Source organism: Triticum urartu, chromosome 6A (genome assembly GCF_056163025.1).
Source record: "Triticum urartu cultivar PI428250 chromosome 6A, HENAU_Tu73, whole genome shotgun sequence".
NCBI lineage: Eukaryota > Viridiplantae > Streptophyta > Magnoliopsida > Poales > Poaceae > Triticum > Triticum urartu.
The window spans coordinates 266,171,912-266,177,424 of NC_141878.1; positions in this window are offsets into that span (position 1 = coordinate 266,171,912).

Consider the following 5,513-nt stretch of genomic DNA (forward strand, 5'->3'; position numbering starts at 1 on the left):
GAAAAGGCAGATAACGGATATATAAAAAATTGACGGAGGTAAGGAGACGAGCACGGAATCCAGCACTAGGCTTAGAACCTTCAAAGTCTGGCTGCGTTCCACGGGTTTGGCTCGAGTCGATTGTTCGATGCATCTTCTCTGCTTTGATACCGCCAAGCCTGTTGCTGATAGATTGCGGAGCGGGCTTTTGCCATGTCACGCTCCTCCTCCAGGGCATCCAAACTGTCCTGCCAATCAAGCTCGACTTCTTTCTCTTTGTACATGCGCACTCGAGGTGAGTCATGAATGATGTCACAGGGCAGTACTGCCTCTGCGCTATACACCATAAAGAACGGTGTGTATCCGGTAGTGCGATTCGGCGTGGTCCACAGCCCCCATAGCACGGAGTCAAGCTCCTCCACCCAGTGCATATCTGATTCATTCAAGGATCGCACTAATCTAGGTTTAATGCCACTCATGATAAGACCATTTGCTCACTCGACTTGACCGTTAGTTTGCGGGTGATACACAGAGGCATAATCAAGCTTAATGCCCATTTTGCTGCACCAAGTTTTTACATCATCGGCTGTAAAGTTCAAGCCGTTATCGGTGATGATGCTGTGGGGGACGCCGTAATGGTGTACAACCGCGGATATGAAGTCTATCACTGGTCCTGACTCGGCCGTTTTAACTGGTTTGGCTTCTATCCATTTGGTGAATTTATCCACCATGACAAATAGGTATTTTTTCTTGTGGCTTCCCCCTTTAAGGGGTCCGACCATGTCAAGCCCCCAGACCGCAAAGGGCCAAGTGATGGGGATTCTTTGGGGAGCGGTAGGTGACATATGGCTTTGGTTTGCAAAAATCTGGCAACCGACACAATGTTGAACGAGGTCCTGTGCGTCTGCTCGGGCCGTCGGCCAGTAAATACCTATACGGAAGGCCTTGCTTACAAGGGGCCGAGCTGTGGCATGGTGGCCGCCAAGTCCAGCATGAATTTCTACCAAAAGTTGCAGTCCTTCCTCTTCGGAGATGCACCTTTGAAGTACTCCGGTAGCGCTTTTCTTATAAAGCTCTCCCTCGTGGACCTTGTAGGCTTTAGACCGCCGCACAATGCAACGTGCCTCATTTGGGTCATCAGGGAGTTCTTGCCTAGTTAGGTAAGCTAAGAAGGGTTCTGTCCACAGGGTGATGACAACCATAATCACGTGGGCTGAAGATGTTATTTCGGTGGTAGAGCCTCCGATTATTTCAGAGTGTTCGGGGTCTGGTGTTGTGGCCGGATCCGGACTGTTTTTGTCGGTCTCCCCTTCCCACACCATGGATGGCTTAAACAGCCTTTCGAAGAAGATATTAGGAGGGACAGGGTCACGCTTAGCGCCGATGCAGGCGAGGATATCCGCCTCTTGATTTTTTTTCTTGGACCACATGGTGGAATTCGAGGCCCTCGAACCGAGCTAACATTTTGAGGATGGTGTTGTGGTAAGCCGCCATTTTTGGGTCCTTGGAATCAAAGTCCCCATTTATTTGAGATATTGCGAGGTTCGAATCCCCCCGCACCTCTAGGCGTTGAATGCTCATGGAGACTGCCATCCGGAGACCATGCAACAGGGCCTCATATTATGCTGCATTGTTGGAGTGTGTGTATAATATTTGGATACATATTGGACTGAATCTCCAGTGGGAGATGTTAGGACGACGCCTGCCCCCAGACCAGTCAGCATCTTAGAGCCGTCAAAGTGCATGATCCAATTGGAGTACGCGCCGTACTCTTCAGGCAGTTCGGCTTCCGTCCATTCGGCGACAAAATTAGCTAGTACTTGCGACTTAATGGCTCGCCGTGGTTTATATGTTATGTCGAACGGGAGGAGCTCCATAGCCCATTTAGCAATCCGGCCCGTGGCATCGCGGTTATTTATTATGTCATTGAGTGGTACTTCGGAGGCCACCGTAATTGAACACTGTTCAAAGTAGTGTCATAGTTTCCGGGATGCCATGCAGACCGTGTATGCTATATTTTGATAATGTGGGTACCGTGATTTGCATGGAGTGAGGACGGTGGATACGTAGTATACCGGCTTTTGAAGCGGGAACTTATGTCCGTCCGTCTCCCGTTCGATGACGAGCACTGCTCTTACAACTTGGTGTGTTGCCGCTATATATAACAACATTGGTTCGCCAACATTTGGCACAGCCAAGATTGGGTTGGTGGCCAATATGGCTTTTATTTCTTCCAATCCGGTCGTGGCCGCATCCGTCCACTCTAAGTGTTCGGTGCGTCAAAGAAGGCGATAAAGAGGTAGTGCCTTTTCTCCTAATCGGGAGATAAAGCGGCTTAAGGCAGCCACTCATCCAATTAACTTCTGGATTTGCTTGAGGTCTGTTGGGATAGCCAACTGTGACAAACCTTGGATTTTAGCCGGATTTGCTTCAATTCCTCTATTGGAGACGATGAAGCCCAAGAGCTTTCCGGCGGGCACGCCGAAAACGCATTTTTCTGGATTGAGCTTGATGTCATATGTTCGGTGATTGTCGAACGTGAGCCTCAAGTCGTCTATTAAGGATTCAACATGTCTTCTTTTAATGACCACATTGTCTACGTATGCCTCCACTGTTTTGCCGATTTGTGTTTCCAGGCATGTCTGAATCATGCGTTGATAGGTTGCACCGGTGTTTTTGAGCCCATAGGGCGTGGTGTTAAAACAGAAGGGGCCATATCGAGTGATGAATGCTGTTGCGGCTTGATCGGGCTCCGCCATCTTAATTTGATGGTATCCGGAGTATGCGTCGAGGAAGCACAATGAGTCGTGTGCTGGGGTAGCGTCGATAATTTGATCGATGCGAGGGAGGGAGAAGGGATCCTTGGGGCAAGCCTTGTTAAGGTCCTTGAAATCAACACATAGGCGCCAGGTCCTTCTTTGGTGCCATCACCAGGTTTGCTAGCTAGTCCGGATGTTTTATTTCTCTAATGAATCCGGCCTAGAGTAACTTGGCTAGCTCTTCTGCCATAGCTTGTCGCTTAGGCTCAGAGAAACGCCGAAGAGTCTGCTTGACCTGCTTGAACCCCTTTAGAATGTTAAGGCTATGCTCGGCTAGCCTGCATGGGATTCCTGGCATGTCTGAAGGATGCCAGGCAAAGATGTCCCAATTCTCGCGGAAGAACTCCCGCAGTGCGGCGTCTGTTGTGGGGTTCAGCTGTGCCCCAATGGATGCTATTTTTGTAGGGTCCATTGCGTGGACCTGGAATTTGAAAATTTCGTCCGCTAGCTTAAAAGAGGTGGACTTGGGTCTTTTGTCGAGTATCACATCGTCCCTGTCCACCGTGGAGCGTAGCGCAGTTAGTTCTTCGGCCGCAAGGGCTTCGTATAACGCCTCGAGGGCTAGTGCGGCGGTTTTATTTTCGGCGCGGAGTGCTATGTCCGGATCACTAGCCAGAGTGATGATTCCATTGGGCACGGGCATTTTGAGCTTCATGTACCCGTAATGAGGTATAGCTTGGAAGACCGTGAATGCCTGTCGCCTTAAAAGGGCGTGGTATCTGCTACTGAATGGGGCCACTTGGAATGTGATTTCTTCGGACCTATAATTCTTCAGCGTGCCGAATACCACATCTAGTGTGATTTTCCCGCACATTGTGCCTCCCGACTAGGGATGATTCCTCTGAAGGTCGTGCTGCTTTGCTCAATGCAGCTCTTGTCTATTTCCATTTTGCTAAGAGTTTCCTCGTAGATGAGGTTTAATCCGCTGCCACCGTCCATGAGCACTTTAGTATGCCGGAAGCCGTCCACAATTGGACTAAGGACCAAAGCGGCTGGTGCTTGGGCTGTTTGGAATTGAGGTTCGTCACTTGCATTGAAGGTTATGGCCGTGTCGTTCCATGGATTTATTGTCGCAACGTGGCAGACTTCGGCAAGGCTGCGGAGTGTTTGCTTGCGCCTATTATTTGAGGCGAAGGTCTCGAAGACTGTCAATAATGTATTATTATTTTCCACGGGATGGTACTCTGTTGTATTGTTGATGAGGATATCCTCACCGCTCTTGCCCACCTGCCGGAGTATCAAACATGCTCTAAGGCTGTGTGTTGGCATGGTATCCATTGTACTGTGAATTTTGCATGGCCCATTGAGCCATCCCTCCAATACGGTTCTATGCCCTATAGTGGGCTTTTGTTTCTTTGTAATTTGACCGGGTGACTTACGAGAGTACACCCTTTTAGTTCGAACGGGGGGTTTAGTGAGAGCCGGAGGGTCCCAGAATTTGGTTTGGGTTTTTCAGGCGCTTTCCATCCCACAGTACTTCCGTACTATGGCCGCTAAGTCAGCAAAGTGTGCTATGTCACGGCGGCTTATGGTGTTGAGGATTCCCTTGTCCGTGCAATTTTTTCAAAAGAATGAAATTGCGTCTTCCTCGCGACAGTCCTTGACCTTGCTCACTACAAGGAGGAATCTGGCCCAATAGTGATGTACTATCTCTTGGGGCTCTTATCTAATGTGGGAAAGACCACTTGAGTCTGGGTGGGTGGGTAGATTTAGGTCCAAACCCTGACCCAATCTGAGACCCAGGGCGGAGGAGTTTCCGAGCTTGGCAGTTCGGACTCCGGGATGTGTCCAATAGTTCTGGCCCGCTGTCTGATTCTAGGTTCGAAGCTTGGGCCATGTCCTCCCGTGGATGGGTATCCGGCTCGGAGAGCTCGGGAATCCGGACATAGTTTGTCCTCAAAATAGAGGAAGAATTGCTACATTGCTCCTCCACCACCGCTATCTGATGGATGACCGGCGGAGAATTAATCTCCCTTTGGTCGGGTTTAAGCCCGATCCGATCATAGTCCGTTGCGACTCCCAGGGTGGCGATGCGATCCAAGAGCTTGTTCAGGGAAGAGAGCTCTATTGGATCCATCTGCTCGGCGAATCCCGAGCTGACGTGGAGGCTGTTTTTGATGACCCGAGAAGTCATCGTCGGCGCGACGGCTGAACAGGCGGTCATGACGAAGCCGCCTAGTCGGAGAGTTTGGCCTACAACCAGGGCTCCCCCCGAGGAAATGTTGTCCTTGACAACAAGATGAGCCATCAAGCCTTATTGTGGCAGCACAGCGGAACTCTCAATGAAAGCACCAATGTTGGTGTCAAAACTGGCGGATCTCGGGTAGGGGGTCCTGAACTGTGCGTCTAAGGCGGATGGTAACAGGAGGCAGGGGACACAATGTTTACCCAGGTTCGGGCCCTCTCGATAGAGGTAATAACCTACTTCCTGCTTGATTGATCTTGATGATATGAGTATTACAAGAGTTGATCTACCACGAGATCGTAGAGGCTAAACCCTATAAGCTAGCCTATGATTATGATTGTTGTTGTCCTATGGACTAAACCCTCCGATTTATATAGACACTGGAGGGGGCTAGGGTTACACAGAGTCAGTTACAAGGGAGGAGATCTACATATCCGAATTGCCAAGCTTGCCTTCCACGCAAAGGAGAGTCCCACCCGGACACGGGACGAAGTCTTCAATCTTGTATCTTCATAGTCCAACAGTCCGGC